Below are 19,567 nucleotides of genomic sequence, written 5' to 3'. Positions count from 1 at the left end.
TACCGAGGTTTCATCAGAATAAAAAAACACACCAAACTAAAGTTTAAATATACTTGATCAATTGACCACTTAATTAATCAATTAAATAATTAAAAAAAAAATTTTAAAAAGACATGCCACATTTTATACAATAAATTCATCTGGTCAAAGTCCTATACTTTAAAACTGGGGCTTTAGACAAAGTTTCATTGAGACCAGGTTCATATAATGAACAAAGTAAAAGTTGCCATTTCAGTTCACACAATTCAATATCCAATTCCCACCAGCCCCCTCTTGAAGATCTACGTACAGCTTGGGGTATGAAATTAAAACCTATTTTGGGTGTGGGTGTCAATTCTGCAGGGGCTGATAAGGACACTTTGAATGAGCAGTTTACAAATAGTATGGTGCTTCCATTTGGTGAAGGCTCCAAAGAAGGTAAAGCTGTAATGCTAAAATACTGGACTATTTTTAGAAGTAACCCACATTTATTTAGAATTTTTGAGGAAGAGATGAAATTTATGAACAAAATGGGTAAGAATCTGAAGTACCTGTTTGAGCACAACATTATTTTACTTAATCCATTTGAGAAAGGAACTAATGAATGTGGTCATTGCTCATATTGCAAATATATTTTGGATGAAAAAAATAATCTGTTTACCAAATAGGGCTCACCCGGTGGTTTTCAAACCAGGGAATTGTACAACAATATGTTTAGTTTACTTGGTTGTATGTGACTCATGCAAACACTTTTATGTAGGGAAAACAGAGAGACAGCTTAGTAAACGTATTTATGAACATGTTTATGCAATTTTACAAAAAAATGATAAAAATGCTTTGTTTAGACATTCGTTGAAATGTGTAGATTTTAAAAAGTTCAGATTTGGCATTTTAGAGGTTGTATATAGATTTTCAAGAGGGGGCTGGTGGGAATTGGATATAAATGGCAACTTTTACTTTGTTCATTTCATGAACCTGGTCTCAATGAAACTTTGTCTATAGCCCCAGTTTTAAAGTATAGGGCTTTGACCAGATGAATTTATTGTATAAAATGTGGCATGCCTTTTCTTAAAAAAAATCTTTTTAATTATTTAATTGATTAATTAAGTGGTCAATTGATCAAGAAAATTAAAGTTTAATTTGGTGTTTTTTTTTATTCTGATGAGGTCTCGGTATTAACCGAGATGAAAGCGCTTAATAAACTTTGTTTCCTGTGATGTAGACTGGCTGATTTGGATTTATTTCCCTGAATAATTTTGGCTTTGTGGACACTGCTTATCCTGGTGTATTTTCAGAAACATCTCTTTTATGTTTATGTGTTTTTGTCTGTCATTTTTTTCCAAAAACCCTGCAGTTTTATTTCCATTGACACTGCTCCCCAAGCAAAGTCTGAAGTATCTGTTACCACTGATTGTGTTGGAGCAAGAGGGGGAAATGGGAGACATGGATTCTGAGTGATTTGGTGTCTCCACCTCATAACCTCCTTTTTCACAATCCTCAAAACTTGAACTGAAGACAAGGGATATTGATGCTGGGACCATAGAGAGTTCAGGTACAATTGGATCTTTCTCTTGTGAAGTCTTACAAGAGGTATCTTGCAAATCATAGATGACGTGACACCCATAATCCTGAGGATTTCTTGGTGAGATGGAAGTCTGAGTGTGAACCTCAGGAATACCTCTAGATATAGATCTAATTTTTATATGTGGAAGAAAAGCTCTTGAAGTGTGTTATCTAAGAAACACCCCAGGAAAGTAATCATGTGATAAGTCAGAAAATACTTTTGAATGTTCTCTTGGAATCCTTGCCTGTCTAGGCTATCTTATACCCAAGTCAGAGATTCTTTAAATGTTGAAAAAGACTGCAAAAATAAGCAAGTAATCTAAATAATGAATATTTGAATATTTTGCAATCTGAAGTAGGCCATCACAGGAGCTAGATACTTTGTGAATACCCTTAGAGTAATGGATAGGCCAAAGGGAACTGTAGAGAACTAAGAGTGTGATCCAGACACAGAAAACCTTAAGAAACTTCTGAAATATGGATCTACATGAATGAGATGATATGAATCTTTTCAATCTAATGTCACAAGAAAACTCAAATGTGAATGCAAAGTGGAAAGTTGTGAAGTGATAACATTTTGAACTTGTGCACGATCACAAACAGGATTAAAAATGAAAGATCCGGAACTGGTCTCTATAAATCTTCTTTGTTTGGAACCAGAAACATTGTGAAATAAAACTCTTTTCCTAACTGAGTAGAAGGGACCACTGTTAACTCCCAATGAGACAAAATATGTTGAATGAAAGGAGGGGGAATCCTTCAAAAAAGGAGGGAGAGATTCCTATTCCCATCTATATTCCTCACGAGTCACTCTCAGAACCCATTTGTCTGAGATTATCTGTTGCCAAAGAGAGAAATGGAGAGGTTTTTTTTGGCAAATATTAAAGGCTTGCCAGTGTGTGTGTTTGCATGTGTGTGTGTGTGTGTGTGGGGGGGGGGGGCATTCTGTAGATAGTCATTCAGACTTGTTGGACTGTCCTTGTTTCTGGGGGACTCCAAAAGTCTTTTTTTTAAGTCTGCTTGCCAGCAGCTTGATGTGTATGCTTATTTTGCCTTTTATGAAATGGTGCAATGTAGCTGTAAAACTCTTGACAAATTTAGAGAAGGAAGGCTGAAAAATTTGTAGAAAGTTCCTAAATATTCTTCCCTCTCACAAACCTTTTAAGGACTTCTGCAGCACACAACCTCTTTATATAAGGGAAAATTTAAATTTTTAGCTTTAACATCCTCAGAAATGTTTTGTGTATGCAACCAAACAAACCTTCTCATAACACTTCCAGTAGCAGCAGTAGTGGAAATGCCATCAGCTGAATCCTAAGGACACTTCAAGGTGTGCTTATACACACGAGACACAAACAATAAAATTAGACAACGATGATTTGTTTCAGTGGCTGAGCAAGAAGAACACGTGCCTATTGCTGGAAAAATCATAAGGCTGTGGGTTCTATTCCTACTCCAGGTGACCAGATTGCTGATACTGCAACAGAGGATGTCACCCCTTGAATGAGACATTAAACCATGGACCCATCTACTTAAGGTAGCTGAGGTGTATGTAAAAGATTCCATGGCACCTATCATAAAGAGAAGGAGAAGTTCACTAATGCCCTGTCCTTGATCCTCCCTTGAAAATGGCCCACTAGCCTAATGTGTCTAACCCAGTCAGCAAAGGATAAATAAAAAATAAATGCAATTTTTTTCAGAAGAAGGAAAAGAAACTATAATGGTCCTCATACTCTTAAAACAATCAAACATAAACGTTAACATGTGAGTGAGACAAGTAAGAGTTCTAAAAATAAATGTTGCATAAGAATACACTTTTCCCCCCAATTCTTTCAAAAACTTTCCATCCTTATCACGGGGATGGTTACCAGATGTTTAGCAGCAGCAGCAGCAGGATTTACCAAGGAAATCACTGCTGGGTCAAATCTAGTGTTAGAAAATAAAAAAAAAGTATAAGAATGATGAACTTTATACAATCTGTCTGCTTTCTTGGGGACAACAGGCTGGCTATCAGGCAAGTTAAAGGCTGTAATAAAATATCTTCCAGTGCTGGAAAACAGGAGGAACTGGAGTAGTTTCAGGAAATTCCAGTTGTAATAAATCATAATATTTGTCTAAAGGAAGTAGAATATCATCATGTTCTGCTAAAACAACTGATTGATTCTGGATATGGTTTCAGAAAAAGAAAAACATTCTAAAGGACTATCAGAAGAAACACCTCCTCAGAGTCAGCATCAGAAACCTAATCAGAGGAAAACAGAAGTTGTTTCATCACCATCATTGTCCTGTTCAGTGTCTTGATAAACCTCAAATAATGAAGAATTTTCTTTTTCTCTTTACCAGTGAAACAAGAACTGAAAGTGTCAATACGCTGAAATAAAACTTGAGCTAAGCTCAATAAAACACTTATCACAAGTAACAGCAACAGAAATAAATGTCTACCTTTCTGCTTCTTTTTGGTAGAAATTTCTATAGATGCAGACCTACTTTGACAAGCAAATCTTCCTTAGGCACAGGCATATTAGTCTAGCTAAGCAGAAAGGAATCCACTGCTCCTTCCTCCAAGACAGACAAGAATAGCTCTCCCCAGCCCACCAACAGCAATCCCAACAACCAGCGTGGACATGTCCCTAGTCCATGGTGGCTGTAGGGACTACACCAGAAAGAGCCAAGGAAAAAGATGAATGGTCAGAGGAACCAGAAATAGCAACAGCAGAATCATCCTTCTATGCCTGACGCAAATTTGCAGTCTGCTGAAGGCTGTTCAGAAATGTTCTAATTTTTATGGCTGGAAGAACTGAGGAAATGGGAGGTTATTTCATGTTGAAACCAAAAATTATGCATGAGTCTCAGGGAAGATTGGCAGCAGAAGTCAGTGAAACAGGTAAGTATTAAAAAGTAGATTTAAAAAAAAAACACAGTGAAAATTATTTAAACACTTCCCTAGCTCCAAAAATAATTTAACACAAGTTTTAGTTAGGGAAAAACAAAGTTTAACTTAGTTTTAACAACTTTTTCCTCAACAGTAAAAAATTGTTCTTCACAGTAAATATTTGACTAAAATTCACATAATAGTCCTTTAAAACAGTTTTAAATGTTTCAAAATATATGTATTTATGGAAAAAGATGCATTTCTGACATAAAAATAAAATGTGTACGTTTTATTTCTCTGAAGGGAACTTATATGCCCAACAACTGAGAACTGTTAGACGGCCATTAATCCACTGAAACACACAAGAGAAGCATTCTTAAGTGCAGGAAATCTCTGAAGGTCTTGGTGCCCAAACCACTGTTTCTCAGCTCTGCTCAAGCTAGCTAGTTGAATTGTGCAGAAGGTGTCCTTAGGCTTTGGAAGCTGGCTGGCTGTTATATACTTGGCAGGATATAACCCATATAGCTAAGGCACCTGCAGTAGTCATCAAATGATGATTATCAGGAAATAGTCTTTCAAAAGTCAAAAGCTATGCTTGACTGTGCAGATGCACTTGATCATTATTCAGCTGAGAGAGCTGATCCTTTCTTGGGTTGCATTCATGTTATGTTGTAAGAGCTGTGCTTTCACAGAGTGTCAGCGTGAGAAACACCTTGGTTTTATCTGTAGCATTTTAAGAAAGAGGATTTTGCTGCACTTGAGGATAGGACCACAGATGACTTTTTACTTTACTTTTAAGTCTTTTTATGGACAATTTCAGGCCAATAAAGCCAAGCCCCTCTAGCTGTGGACATGCATGTTTCTGCCTTCTTATGATATCATCAGCACAGCATATGAGTTCATAGATTCATGCTACGTGTATGGCAAATGAGACAGTTGAGAAGCTCAGCTATATCATACAATATTGGTGGGATGCTCATATGTTCATACTAAACTTACGGACAAGGAGACCATTGAGAAGCTCAGACATATCTTCCAATATTCATAGGAGATTAGTAGTGTTCTCCTATAAAGTAGATTTTCCATACCATCCTAGGTGAAAGTTTGTGATTACCTATCCAGACATCCATACTGGATTTAAAGGTTGCTAAGAAAGTACTCTGCTTCATATGTAAGAGAAGCCTTTACTAGAAATGCGAGTTATCTTGGGTTAGTTATCTGTTGCACCAACTAGTATTGTTAATGTGTTATTATAGGTTTAGATTTCTAGACCAGGTATTTGCTTTATACTGGTTCTGTGTTTGGTGAAGATGTCCAGAGTATGAGCACATTCACAGCCTGAAACGCTGAACATGGATCACCTGTCAAACGTCTATATTAGACAGAGTACTGGAGCAGGTGTTTAAGTCATTGAGAGTACCTAAAGATATTAAGACAGGATGTCTTTTTGCTTAGGAAGTGTTGAGATCACTTGAGCTGGTTTAGGTACTTAGCAAGACATATGGTGAAAAGGGTACTGTATTCAATGCTGAGCCTAATAATGGAACTAGAACTTCTTGCAACTAAAAAGATAAGTTATGCAAAGCAGAAGGATTTTCTAACCACAACAAAGATGTGGTAGTGAAAGGAAAGTTAATTTTTCACATGACTGGGTGAGATTTAAGAAATATTTTATTTTTATGATATGCATTGGTGATATTAGATTTACTAAAGAAAACTATGCTGCATTTCCTGTCATTGAGGGTAAACTTACATTTAACACACCAAGCATCTGTTGGTCCAGCCCTTGATACAGAATTTGAACATCCTAAAGGGATTTGTCAGTTGTCTAAAGCTGGCAATCATCAGCAAACCTGCTTAGCTACAATACTTTGATATCAGAAAAGCACATGCCAGTGAGGAGATGGAGCCAAAGGCAGAGCTCTGTGTGACAATACTGTTGACATTTTTCTGTCTGCAGCAAATATAATCAGCCTTAACAGTATACAGCCAATTACTATCCAGTGAACTAAGAATGGGTTACTGTTGAGTTGGGAGAGTTTGTCAATCTCATCATGTGGAAATAGTGCTTAAGGCTTTAGCAAGGTACAATAATGGGGAATAATAACAAAAGCCTTGGCATGGTACAGGAAGGCTGTGAGAATACTATGCTTGTATCCATGGCAGCAGTAACCCTTCTGAAGGTCAACTAGGTTGAGCAGGTGTGAGCTGCCTTTTATAAAGCTAAATTGATGTGTATTTAGGTATAGGAGGTCACCTATATCATAGTTCATTAGTTCATCTACAATGCATTCCATAGCCTTGCAAATAATACTAGAGAGTGATTTATAGGTGTATAATTCCCAGCATCGATAGAGGGACCACATTTACGCAAGGGCACCACAACTGATGCTGTGCACAACTTGAGGATGTAACCACTGAAGACACTCGGGGTTAATAACGGATAGATAAGTGTTGCGAGGTGGAGCTTTTCAACAGGCATCCAGAGATATGTGGTCAGGACCTAAAGAACTGGTATTTTTAATTCTGGAAATTGCCAAAAGGATTTGGTCCAAACCAGTTAGATGAGGAAAGATGCGAAGGGGAATGGGGGAGGGAGGAGTTGGAAGAGAACTTGTCTACAAACATACTATCAATGTCCTTGTGGCAGAGAAGGAGCTACTTTCAGTGATAAGTTCAGTACAGAATGGAGAGTCATGAGGGGGAAGGACAGCAGTCTCCAGAACAGCAATCATCATGGTTACATACACAAAAGGAGCTGTCAGACAATCCTGACTGCATTTTATGACAGGGTTATATGTGAACTTGACAGGGAAATACCTGCAGATGTGATCTATCTGGACATCTAAGCTTCCTAATACAGATGCAGGATTCTAGGAATCATTAAGTATGAATGGCCAGTGTGCCTACTTACTCCCTAAAGGTTTCTTTCCTACAGTACTCAAAATTAAATTGTCAAGTTTACCTTTGATTTATTCACCCCCTCTTTTCCAAAGAATAAGAAGCAAGCTGTTTTTTTAAAAAAAAAAAAAAAAAAAAAGCTTTATTCAAAGATGGATACGTGGAGTAGTCATGAAAATGGCATTTCCTGATATGAATACTAGTCAAACAACATGAGTTTTTATAGCCACTAAAACAGTGGGTGGGTCCATTCAGCAAGCTTCTGACTGGAAGAAAGCCATAGCATGTAGTTAGTGGAGTTCATTATACTCCACTTGAATGAGCTTCTGATAGATATGAGTTACTTAAATTATAGGACTCTATCTATATAGTGTTTATGAGATGGTTGATACTTACAATATGAATTTCTGCATAGATACGACTCTCCACATACAGTTTTAACATTTTGTAACACGAAGGTATATTAGACCTATATTTGTATTTCACTTCATTTTTAATAGTAGTCCTTAATGGTTTAACAGTAATTTCTGTTTAATGCACTGATGTCCAGCAAGCTTGAGTTATTCACTACCAATCGGTAATCAAGTTGGGAAGAATTGTAATATAAAGAACTCCTTAAGAGAAACACACTTTACTGCTTTGCCTAATACGTTATGAGTTACAAAGACTAAAAAACTTCACGATAGGCACCAATGATAAAATCAATGAATTTTTGGTAGTTTGATCCTAGTTTTTCAAAAGCTTTAATGACATTTTAAAGCAAAGGATGAATTGTAGGAGTGGAATCATGAATTTGAGAACTGGCAACCTCGACAGTTGCTTGTTCAACTCTGAAGTAGACCAGTAATTCAACAACTACTTAGATATATCAGTTTAAAGATGAGTTTTTAGACAGTTACTTTCTTAGAAGTTATCAGTTTCAGAAATATACAAAACATGACAGATTCATATAATATTGATTTTATATTTGTATTCTTTTATATATACATTATCTTTTTATATATATTATTTTTACACATAAGACACAATGATATAATCGTGACTTCACAATGGACACCGGGATATGAAGTCAGTGAATAGTTACAACACAGATACTTGGATGTTTCTAATTCTGTGGTTGTTTTATTTAAATATTCCATAATTGGAGTGTTCATTTGCATACAGCGTAAGGAAGTACGAATGTTCTCCTTACGTTGACACAGTATTATTCTTGTTTTAAAATCTTATTCCACATACGATACATCTACATGTAGTGATCTGTGCATGGAGCATGCGTATGTTCTGCTCTGCTTTGATATACGCAGATCTCAAGGGACGCTGCTAAGCTTTTTTGAAATTTATATGCACCAGCTGCGATTTTAAACTGCATATTCATTAATCATTTAAAAACAAGGATAGCAAGATGTGAGTATGGTGATTCGTCACCTGAGCACATGTTGTGCTTGTCGTATATGTGGGTCCCTTGTTTATGTTTTTGTTTATGTTAATGCTGTTGCCATTTTTTCTACACGATTAATGTGGTATGAATTGAATGCATAGCGTTGAACTAGGAATAGGTAAAGGATCTTCCTACAATTGGTTAATCAATGCTTTAACTAAGTAATTGCTTTATTGCTTGATAATAATTGTTAGCACTGATGTATATAAAAGGCACTAGGTTAGATATTTCAACTTGTATCTGAAGAAGCCATTCTTGTTTTATCGTTTGGAATAAAGGATATTTTGTGCAGAATCCAGTGTTCTCGTGGTGTGTCCTGCTAGTTTCGTTTTGTAGTTTTGGCGTTGAATTTGCTACAGGATACTTTAGGAGGACAGCGGCAATTGTGTGTTACTATTTAAAATAAAATCTAAAACTAATAGTGGCAAGTAAGTAAGCAAGTCGCAATTAAGAAACTAGGGGTAAGAAATGATGGGAGTATTGCAGAGCAGTAGTTATGAAGTAGCAATTGTGTGGGAAACATACTGGATGATGAGGTATTACCACATCTGCAGGCAATTTTCTGGCTGAGGAAAAGGTTTATCATCTCTAGGCAGAGTTAGTCAGTATTCAGGGAGTCAGTTGTCCTACTTGGACTTACAAAGCCCACCATCACTGCCCTATAGACTGCAAAGAATGATGGACATTGGATACCAGTGGGTTCTGTGGAATTTTAGCACTATTTTTATGAGGCAGAAAGGGTTTTGGAATTTTAAATTACTCAGATATGTTTGTTTCCCATTAAGAATTGATCTCAGGGCACCTAGTTCCTGTGTAAAGTACAGCTGTGCAAGTATACTTAACATAGCAGTAAATGCTTGAATGATCACTGCTGCAGTAGCCTTAGCTATATGGGTAACGTCCAGTTAAGAATATAACAGCCCGACAGCTTCCAAAGCTTCAGGACACCATCCATGTGACCAAACCATTAGTCAGCTAACTAAAAAGACAGGTTTGGGGGCCAAGCCCTTCAGAGCTTTCATGCCATCAAAGACAGGGGGCTAAAGCCCTAAAACAGACAGTGATACAAAAATAAAAATAAAGGTCTTCACACTGACAAAAAAGAACATACAAAAATAAGGGAGATGAAGGAAGGGAATGGCTACTGCAGCAGTAATCATTTGAACATCTACTGTTATGCTAAGAACTACATCACATTCAACATTAGGCTCACTACTGTTGTAGCCTTAGTTATATGGGTAGATTACCCTTAACTTTGATTGACTAAAAGGAGAAAGAAGGATGATGGTCCAGAAGTCCCTGGAGAATGGTCCTAGCAAAGCCTGCGCTACACCTGGAGGAGGAATCTAGTTTATAGTGGTCTGTAAAAGTGTGCACAGAGGACCAAGTTGCTGCTTGTAAAATCCAACCTTTTCCAAAAAATCACAGATAAAGCCAAGGCCCTGGTAGAATTAGACTTGACCCTGTTTGGGAGAGTATTGTGCTGGATATGATGAGGGGTAACAGCATGAGATAACTACTTCAAAATTGTTTGTTTTGACACAGACTGTCCTTTTTTCTTGTTTCCCATCAAGAATTGATCTCAGGCCACCTAGTTCCTGTGTGAATTACAGCTGTGCAAGTATACTTACCATAACGGTAGATGTTTGAATGATCTTACTCACTGAAAGATTATGTTTCATCAAGAAAGTACTCAAGTTGTCTGTGGATATACAATGTATTGAGTATCTTTCTCCCTCATTATCAGGTTCTGAAAAGAAAACACGAAGATTGATAGACTGGCTCAGTGTAAACTGAGATACTACTTTAGGCATAAATGTAGGATTAGTGCTTAAGGAAACCCTACCATTGTGGAAATGAGATAAAGTTGACTCACCATAACAGCTTGCAACTTGGGTACTTTTCTTGCAAAGGTCAGAGGAAAAAGTAACACTATTTTCCATGTTAAGAACTTCAAGACAGCCTGATGAGCTGCTTTAAATGGTGCAAGAGTTAGATTTTTGAACACAAAATTAAGAGTCCAAGGAGGATCCACTTGTTTTCTAGGAGGCATGGTATGCAACACCCCTTACAGAAACACTTTCAAATGAGATTGCATTTAAATAGGGAGATCCACAGGCAGACCTGCTGTAATAGCTGACAAATGAACCTTGATGAAGGAGTAAGACAAGCCAGAGGATACTAGCTGACAAATGAACCTTGACAGAGGAGTAAGACAAGCCAGAGGATACTAACTCACACAAATAATGCAGAACCAAATAAACACTAGCCTTGAATGGGTGTTGGTTTGTTTCTTAGCACCAACTAGACAACTTTTTCCTTTCACTAATATATGATTGTATAGTAGCAGGTTTTCTTGCCTCATTTTAATACTTACTGCATGACATCAGAAAAAGTTGTCTAAAAGGTATTAAGATTCTATCATTTAGGAAGTTAGTTGCAGTTGTTCGAAGTTGTGATTTGTCATACACCCCTTTTCTTGTGTGAGTAGGTCCAGTGTGTGTGAGGAAGTTTGTGATAATTGCCCCTGGCCATTTCCAAAAGAAGAAAGAAAAAGAAGTTATGTACTTGCCATAATGTTTCATCTGTGTAATCCATTTTCATTCTTCCTCAACTAATGGGATCGGATCCAATCCTCAGATCCGACTCACCCATTATACTAGCTTGTGGCCTCCAACAAACTCTCACGCTCCTTCCCTCCCAATAATGTGCTACACCTAACATTTGTCAGATCTTGTTTGCAGCTTGACAGGAAGACTATAAAATAAATGCCATAACTGGAGTTCAGCACAAAGGACATAGGTGTCCTGAAGTGTCTCATTCTGCCAGAAGTCATTTATGAAAACTGGTGGGGGATGGTGGGTGGGGATATGAGGAAGAATGAAAATGGATAACACAGATGGAATGTTATGGTAAGTACATAAAGTCTTTGTCTGATGTTGTCAATTTTCATTCATTCCTTAACTAATGGGAAAGAGTCCCCAGCTACGTAAATTCCTGGGGGGACTCTAAGGAAGGATATTCCTGAGTACATCGAAGCCAGAGGCTGCTCTTCCCCTCAAGACCAGATCTAGTTTGTACTGAGCGATAAAGGTAGGAGGATTTGACCAAGATGCAGCCACACATATATCCTCCATAGAGGTTGTAGACTGGAATACAGTAGAAGGTGACACAGATCTGGTTGAATGAGCCGTTAATGGTTTTGATAAGGTTAGATTCAATTTATTATAAACAAATGAAATGCAATCTGTCTGACTAGAATTATCTTTGTGACTGATTCACCCAACTTATTATGTGCAAATAAAACAAATAGTTGATCTTTCTTTCTAATCTCTTTTGTTCTGTGTAGGTAGAAATGTAATTGTCTATTACATCCAGTTAAGTGAAGCATATATTCCCCTTTTTTAAATTTGGGGAAGAATACTGGCAAGTTCATAGACTGGTTAAGGGTGGATTCTGACAGCACCTTAGGAAGGAAAGAAGCATTAGTATGTAACACGACCCTATCCTTATGAAAAATCAAATCTGGAGACTTAGAAGATAATGCTTGAAGTTCTGAAATTCTTCTAGCAGATGAAATTGCAACTAAAAAGATAGTTTTCCAGGTCAAAAATTTAAGATCACATTTGGCTGCAGGTTCAAAGGGAGAATAAATTAAGGCTTGCAGAACTAAATTTAAATCCCATGGTGGCGTAAGGTCTTTAAAAGGGGGTCTTAGCAGAAGAGTACCTTTCAAAAAGGTTTTTCACAGTTAAGATGAAGCCAGTGAAGAATTTTGAAACCCTACATTGAAATTGGAGATAGTTGTGAGTTGAACTTTAATAATTGACGAACTAGCACCCTCATTAAATAAGCTCACTAAAAATTCTAGAACAGAATGAATTGGGGCTGAGAAGGGGTATATCTGATTCTGCTACGCTCAATAAATGAACCTTTTTCATTTACTCCTGTAGAGTTTACTAGTAGAAGGTTTATGGGAAGATAAAATTATAGAACGGACAGGGGAAGAGAGCATTGGTTGCCTGACTATTAAGGGAATTGGAGAAACCACACTGTTAGTTTGAGATTTCAGATATCCAGGTGAACCATGCCTGTCAGGTGAGACAGAAGGTCTGGAACTGGACCCAGAATCCAAGACAGTTATAGCAGACAAGGCCAAAGGAAGGGGAACCAAATCTGCAGGCCAATAAGGTGCAGTGAGGATGACTTTGCTCTTCAATTGGGCTGCTTTCTGAAGGAATTTAGGAATTACGGGAGTTGGAGGATAAGTGTCTTGGACTGGCCTTCCCAAGCAGTGCCCCCCACCAACCCAAGTAGGGAAGCATCCGTGGTCATTGCGGTTGACAGGGCAGGAAGAATAAATGGGTGACCATGATGAAGGTCTGGGGATTGAATTGACCACAAGAGTCCAATGGAGCACTCTCATGTGCAACCAGGCTATGGGCACGAGAGTGATCATAGCCGCCATAGAACCAAACACTCGTAAGACAGATTCTGCTGGGGGAGACTGAGCTTGAAGGATGCACAAGACATGAAGTTTGAGGGACTGCAGTCTGTCTGGAGTTAGAAAAACTTTGGTCTAACTGAGCTCCAATAAAATCCAGAACATGAACCGGGTTCAGCCAGGACTTGTTGAGATTTATGGTGATGCCCAACTGGTGGGTGATCTGGATGCCTGGAGAGAGTGGAAAGGAGCCAATCATCCAGGTAGGGAAAGACCTGGAAGCCCTGCAGCCACAGATGAGCTGCTACCACCACCACCATCACTTTGGTGAACACCCTGGGGGCTGTGGTGAGACCAAAGGGTTGCACTCTGAACTGGTAATGATTGGCCTCCTGTCAGAAGCGGAGGAACCTCTGAGAGCATCTTCCCATTTTGATGTGATAGTACACATCCTGGAGATCTACTAAGCACATCCAGTCATTCTCCTGCAGGAAGGGCAGGATGGAGTGGAGTGTGACCATCCAGAATTTCATCTTGGCAATTGCCAGGTTTAAGGTTGACAGATCCAGGATCAGTCTTAAGTCCCCCATCTTCTTTGGCACTAAAAAGAACCTGGATTAGATGCCTAATCTGGACTGGTCTGGGGAGATGGGCTGGATGACTCGCTTTTTGATCAGCTTGAAAATTTACACTGCTGCATCCTCCCTTTGCGCAGGTGGAACATCTGGGAGGTGTTTGGGAGGGAGTGGCATTTGTGTTAAGGGAATTAAATATCCTCTGGATATGATTTGCAACACTCAACAATCATCTGTGATGGACTCCCAGGCCATTGGGTGTAGTGAAAGTTGACCCCCAACTGCCTTCAGAGACAAGTAGCCAAGCAACCCTTCAGGGGTGCTGTGTGGGTCTGTCCGGGAAAGAATCCCAAGACCCTTGGTTCCTTGGACCCTTTCTGCTGTGAGGGTGGCATCTGTCAAATCCCCCTCGGTGTTTGGGGGAAGGCGAGTCCTGAGCAGCCTGGGAATAACCCTGAGACTTCCGAAACTACATTTTCTTCTCACCTCACTGATTCCTGGAGAAGACAGGTTGAGGGGTTGAGAAGTGGATTTTGATAGCCGACAGAGTCTTCCCATCCTTCTCAAGCTGGACCAGGGTGTCATGTACAGTCTTTCCAAAGAGAGTGGAACCATCATATGATGCATTTGTAAAAGATGCCTTAAAGGATTCCAAAAAGGCACAAAGTTAGAGCCAGGCATGACTCCTGATGGCAACGCCTGCTCTGGCTGCTCTAGCAGCGCCCTCAGTAGCGTGAGATAGAAGCCACATAGAGGGTCTTGGAAATGGAGGTGAGGGTGGCCATCTGGGAGGAGAAAACCATTTGCCTTTGCCGACATGGACCCTGGGGTAGACTCTGTGACCCCTTTAATTAGGTCTCACTGAAGCCTCATCACATGTGCCGTGCAGTTCAGCATGTTCAGAGAATGTTACTGAAGCATAGGCCTACTTCCCAAAATCATCCATGGTCCTTGACTCTCAGTCCAGTGGATGGACTGTGGAGCTCTTCTGCATGAGCTCCTTCTTGGTGGCCACCGCCACTACCATGGCATCAACAGGAGATCCCTCCCACCAGTGTAGTTTATCAGATGGGGCACTGAGGATATTATCAGGGTGTCTGTAGACAGGCTCCACCATGTTGGGCTCCTTCCATGCCCAAGACCTAAGAGAGATCCACCAGGGGATTGGGGGGAGGGGACACCCAGGATGTAGAGGGTCCTGTGCCAAAGGCCTCCAGGAACATCAACTCGTCAGGGTTGGGTTTTAGGACAGACCACCCCCCCCCCACGCTGGTGAAGGAGCTCCATGATGTCTCCAAAAGAGACATCATCTGGGGGTGACCGGGTCTGAACCTTCCCCTTCCTCCAAATCGGTGTCCTCCATGAGATACTCCAGTGGAGAGTCCAAATGTCTCTTTTTACACATGTGTGTTCAAGGAATCTCCTTGGGGGGGTCTCTGGGGAGGACTTGAAAGCTTCAGGCTGTTCCCATAGGGGAATTCCCTGGAGAGGAGAGGCGACAGGCTGTCCTTGAGGGGACAGGATGGCAGAATCTGAGGCCGACACAGAGGGAGCCAGGACAGACTCCAAGGACAAAAGCATCAAAGGTCTAGATGGAAAAGAGAGGACCCTCACCACCACATCAAAAGCAGAGGGAGGACAAACCCCTAGATCTGAGAGAATGACTGGATCAGTAATCCTCTGAGTCAACAGGGGAGCTGGAGCCGAACCTCCAGGTGCCGAGACTCTGTGTGGATGGCCTTGCTCTGAAAAACTCAGAGCCAACACCCCCCCCCTTCGGATCTGGCTCTGAGAGCCAGATGACTTCGAGCTGGTCAGAGCCGACCCACTCAGGGTAATGGTTGGCATCTAGGTACCAGGTACCACTGGTGCCGACCCCTTAATGCCAAAGACTCCAAAACCAGGGATCGGACTGGAGAAGGATTGATCAGCAAAAAGGCAGACTGCATGCCCCCAACCCCGGAGGGAGAGGGGGCAGGCAAGACTCCCATCTGAATCTATGTGCGGATAAATCTCCATATCATCCTGTCCACCTCGACTTCAGAATGGCTGCTGGTAAACCTGGCAGAGGAGGCCACAGACCCCGGCCTAGACAGGTGATGGGGGGAGGCCAACACTGGAGAATGGCCCCGAGGAACCTCCGGCTCTGGGGAGAAGCAAGGTGAGTGGAGCCGAGGGGAGCCTGAGCTTGGAGCCGGGCGAGATTTTGCCAGGGGCTCGGCCATGGAAGAGCGGTCGGGGGATCACTTCCTTGGCCTATCCCGGCCTTGGTGTTTGCCCTTCTTCCTGTCCCTATCCATCTTGGTGGGAGATTGAGTCCCAGAGGCCAAGGTGGAGGAAGCAGCAGAAGCTGAGTATGAAGCTTGAGCCTCTGCAGTGGGAGGAGGAAGTAGGCCCTTAAGGATCAGCTTATTCCTCCTATCAATCAACACATGAGGGGTTGAACCCCATGCAGATCGAACAGGAGTAATCCAAGTGCGGGACCCGAAACAGATGATGCATAGAGTGTGACCATCAGCAGGGGAAAGCTTATGGCCACACTCTGTGCACTTCCTAAACCCTGGCTTAGGTGCCTCAGCCATGGTAGAGGAAGCAGAGGACCCAGAAAACACTCTCACACACACACACACACACACACACACACACACACACACACACACACACACACACACACACACCTAAGTAGAAGGAGAGAGAAAGAGGGAATGGAAAAGTTTTTTTTTTTAAACTAAGGATAGATGCCTGAGCGCAAAGGTAAAGGAAGGTGAAAGAGTGGAAAGAAGATAGGAAAAGTCCAAAAGATAGGATAAAATTAGTAAAAAACACTCACCAAAAACCTGGAGCAATGGATCATGATGCTAGTGATATGCATGGCAAATGAGATCTGAGAGAAGGCGGGAGATGGGCATTATGGGTAGAGGAGGAGCTTAAAGCTCGGATCCAATGCTGGAGAATGCGGCTGAGTCGGATGCTTCCCGGATCCATGTCCCACAGGTTGAAGAGCAAATGAAAACAACTTCAGATCAATAATTGCCAAAAACTGTGGGGTGAGAAAGAGCACAACTTTCTTGAAAATGGTCACTAGTAAATCTGCTGATGAGTATTGTTGACAATTTATAAGTATCATTGCCTGAGATCATTTAAGCTTGCATGGAAAAGTTTAATTCAAGTCACTTGAACACATTCAACATTTTAAACAAAAAAATTAATTTAAACTTGTCTTATATGTAAATTAACATTTTAGGACAACCATTAATAGAAGGGAAATTCAGCCATACAGAAAAAAATGTAGTTACTGCCTTATCCATATGAATGTGGACATTTTCACCTCTTCCAACACCTACTGTTTATTTTTTTATTTTATTTTTTTTTTGTCAATAAAAAGTTATTTGATTGCCAGTTGTAATTCAGGATTCGTGTGATCAAGCTCTGACACACAGCCTGAATGAAGAAATGAAGCACAGAATAAATCACTTTAAAAAATCCTTACACTGCCTTCTCTTACCACATACTATAGTAATTTGTTAAACAGCTGCTCACTGTCCTTTTGTTAAATTTTTCTTGACAATGCAAATGCTTTCAACATTTTAGTAAAAAAATATAGTGCCATACACTATTTAAAAATGTGGATTTTATATGGAGAGTAAGATGATAATAGAAGAAACTGTGGAAATAAATGCTTGCATGGGCTCCTCCTCCATCACCTATTCTGGTAGTTCATTCCATGGGTCTACAAACCTCACTGTGAAAAAGTACTATAAGAGATCTGGGGAGTAGCAAGTCTCTACAAATTACTGTGTGTACCCCCCGCCTTCCTCCGCTGTCCTTTCTGCTGAAGATGACAGCTTCAAATCTTGTTTACATGATTTTGTGCACCAATATAATGTCCTCACTGTCTGACAAGAAATGGAAGTGCACTGCAGAATTGTGAATTTAAGTTAACAAATGACCAAGGTAGGGTAATTATGGAAAAAATGTAGGCTGCTTTCATAGACTATTTGCAGTGAGCTAAGTACTGTAAAAGCTTGTAATATTATGATTGCAGAGTGAAGGCTAAAGAATATAAAGAGGAGGAGATGGTATATTGAAATGAATTTACATGCAAATGTTACTGAAGAATTATGTAAAGAAAAAATGCAAATTTGTTCAGTAAAAGTTATAAATATTGAAATGGAAGAAAACTAATATAGAAGTTAGGATTTTTGAAAGAATATAGAAATTACTAGAAAAAAAAGACAAGGACTGCCTGTATTATGTGCAGCAAAAGCTGACAAGTTGGACTGGATTACTTACTCATAGACTATTTGTAGCAGACACCAATGGGAACAAGTATCCACTGCAAATTTTGGAAAGGTTTGAGACTTATTAACGTAATGACCAGATTATGTCATTGTTGTGGAAACAATGGGAAACTGTAAAGGTGATGACAAAAGATTGCAATTAGAATAAGAAAGTTTAAATTTAGACTGTATTATCCAATGCCATTTTGAATCTTTTCCCAACTGGACTTAACAACATTTACTGATAGCACACAGTTGTAAGAAACATTAGCGAGTATGAACCAAAACGTTGAAAGGTAGAGAGTAAAACAGAGAAAATGACAGGAAGAGAAGAAGGATCCAAAAGAACAATGTAGTTGTGGCTTGCTGTACTAAAGAAGTTAAAACAATGAAAGTCTATACAAAATTAAAACCTGAGAATGTCTAAAGCACAAACGTTGCAATAAAAGATTGTAGTATGCTAATCTTACGTGTGCTGATACCAGTGTTAAATCATGACTATAGGTTGTTTATGACTATTTTGGCAAGAAAGACGATTAGAATGAGTTTGTTACTGGAAAACAAGTGATAATAGTTTAAAGACTGCCATGTGCAAAAAACATAGAAACCACTGGTTATAGTGACTTTTGATGCAAACAGAGAAGGCCACTAACAGAGTTGAATCGTATTATTTAATGTATAATTTTGAGATTTGTTTTATTAGACTTTTATGAGGTGATGAAGACTATTTATTCAAAACCAAATACTAGGGTTAAAATGCATGCAAATATGTCAACAAGTGTGATAATTTAGAGATACCTGGGATAAGGCTGTCCATTGATGCATGTACTCTTTGCATTGCATTAAGCACTCTTGGCTAACTAAGATGGACAAAATACCTGAGTGTAGGACTATAACATATATGCTGATATTAATTAATGTTTGTTTCTTTGGTTGTTTACTGCTGTGTTGAGCCTGAAAATGGGCTAAATTGATCAGTGCACTTCCTTGTTTAACAAACTTTAAATAAATAATAAATAAAATTACTTTTGCAAGTTAAGTATTCTACCCACACCAAAATCTTTGGGAGATGCTGCAGACAATACCAGGCAGACCTTGCTGTTATGAAGCAGGCTCATTTTGAAACATGAAACCTGGTAAAATCTTCTGACTCATTACAATCTCCAGCAGTTGCCTGTCATGCCCAATGCCCTTGGATGCCAAGACATACTGGACAAAAATGAGCCAGTGGGGCTGCACTTAACAATTAATGGAAGTCTGAGGGCCCAAAAAGAACATTAAAAATTTCTAAGCTCCTTTATATATTCTGATCTCATTATTACCTTTTTATTCCATTACGAGCTTCCACTCTTTTCCTGCACTTACTCTGGATGGCTGGAGTTCTTTACCCACTTAATTCTAATACCTTGTTACAATCAATGTGTTTCTATAAAACCACATAAAACTGTTGAACTTCCTCAGAATGTTCAACAATACTAGTAATCTCAGGCATCTGCTTAGAAGTGACATTGCTCA

The 19,567-nt window shown here is 39.6% G+C and overlaps 1 protein-coding gene across 8 annotated transcripts in view; it reads right to left on the bottom strand.

Annotated features, from left to right (window-relative positions):
- The window catches only part of STYXL1 (serine/threonine/tyrosine interacting like 1), a 1,008,156-nt gene that overhangs the window by 498,302 nt on the left and 490,287 nt on the right, over nucleotides 1-19,567 (bottom strand). The window lies entirely within an intron of this gene.

The sequence above is a fragment of the Protopterus annectens genome, chromosome 13.part0 (genome assembly GCF_019279795.1).
Source record: "Protopterus annectens isolate FY-2018-M chromosome 13.part0, PAN1.0, whole genome shotgun sequence".
NCBI classification, from domain to species: domain Eukaryota; kingdom Metazoa; phylum Chordata; order Ceratodontiformes; family Protopteridae; genus Protopterus; species Protopterus annectens.
The sequence above is the reverse complement of the archived record's forward strand: the minus strand, read 5'-3'. Positions and strand labels throughout refer to the sequence as shown.